This window comes from Aplysia californica, unplaced genomic scaffold (genome assembly GCF_000002075.1).
Source record: "Aplysia californica isolate F4 #8 unplaced genomic scaffold, AplCal3.0 scaffold00040, whole genome shotgun sequence".
Taxonomy (NCBI): Eukaryota; Metazoa; Mollusca; class Gastropoda; order Aplysiida; family Aplysiidae; genus Aplysia; species Aplysia californica.
The window spans coordinates 656,983-658,460 of record NW_004797310.1 but is presented as its reverse complement, the minus strand read 5'-3'; the positions used below and the strand labels follow the sequence as shown (position 1 = coordinate 658,460).

The following is a 1,478-nucleotide window of genomic DNA, read 5'->3' as shown; positions in this document are numbered from 1 at the left end:
GAGGAGGAGGAGGAGGAGGAGGAGGAGGAGAAGGAGAAGGAGAAGAAGAAGAAGAAGAAGAAGAAGAAGAAGAAGAAAAAGAAGGCAACCACTGATACTGGGTGTTTTTGTTTTTTAAAGACCCATTCAGAGTCATTACAGGAAATAAAATTGTGTGTTTTACCCAATTTTACTTAATTAAAAATGTTTAAACTTCATATCTCTCGAACACGTTGATTGATTTTTTCACCTGTATACATTTGATGTCCCCCTGGTTGAATTTTTATTTGTTCAAACGTAATTGAAATTAAAGCTGAGATGACCGAGTTATTGCCCTTTGAGCGGGTGGGGTTTTTAAATACATGTACTGTGATAACATTGTTAGTTAGCCTTTTTTTTTCAGTAGAATATTCCAGTAGCGCACTCGTCTGTAGTGTTTGTTGCTCTTTGCCATTGCATGCAGAAGACGGGAGTTTGATTCCCGAGTGGGCAAACATTCCTTTTTTTTTCAATTGAGTATCTCCGTCCGTCTGCAAGGATGCTGTATCCCTACTCGAGTTGAGGCTGATACCTTTACCAAGGGTGGAAACAACCTGCCTCCTGTCAGATCTAAATTTGTCAATGGGAGCATAAAACATATACAATAATATTACACTCATTTTTTTCGCATACTTTTTCAAAAGAAAATTTAAGATACATGTATTTTTTAATATCTTTTTAATTTTCTCGGGATAAACTTACGTTGTGGGTGGGGGTGTTGGTGCTCTTGTGTGGTTTGCTCCTTCTTTCCTGTCGAACATCTATCGTCCTTGTCTCTCCTCCTTCTTTTTTTGTCTTTGTTATCCTCTTGTAATACTTCTAATCTTCGGCATTTATGTAACCTAAGAGTGTTGCAAGTACCGTAAAACTCTTACTAAAATAAAACTAGCCTTAATTTCTGCCAGGTGTACGAGTCTGACAGTCTGGAGTTCTCCATGCACTGCCTTCTGTTTGGGGCGCTCACCATCCAGCTCCTGGTCTTCTCATTCGCGGATAAACGGGAACGTCACGGATGCCTGGAGATGTCCCAGGTCTGCTAGAAGAACTTCATGATATCTAATCTCCAACATCCACTTTAACGATTTCCCTACCACACCAATTTCCTCTCTGTGATCAAACCATTTTCTCTTTTCTGATTGAAATCAGAAAAAAATAATGATTTCTTCACATTTCTTAGAGAGAGTCAAATGTTATGTTATTGTTATACATTAAAATGTGAGGAAGTCAATGTCCCACTAGACAGTTCAACTATAAAAAAAAGTAATAATTTTATCAACAGTTGTTAGATCTAATGTGAGTCTGAAGACTCTGGAACGGAATTGAAATCAACTATTTATATGAAGTGCGACTCACGGTAGGGAATGGGTTAAGTTGTTTTGGAACTGTGTCTTGGGGGTGTTCTGTTTCCGAGTAGATCTCATATTATTGATGCTAAGTCTTCTCCACCAAGAGTCTATCCC

At 38.4% G+C, this 1,478-nt stretch overlaps 1 pseudogene; it reads left to right on the top strand.

Annotated features, from left to right (window-relative positions):
* LOC101858328 overlaps positions 1 to 1,478 on the top strand; it is a 25,482-nt pseudogene that overhangs the window by 7,104 nt on the left and 16,900 nt on the right.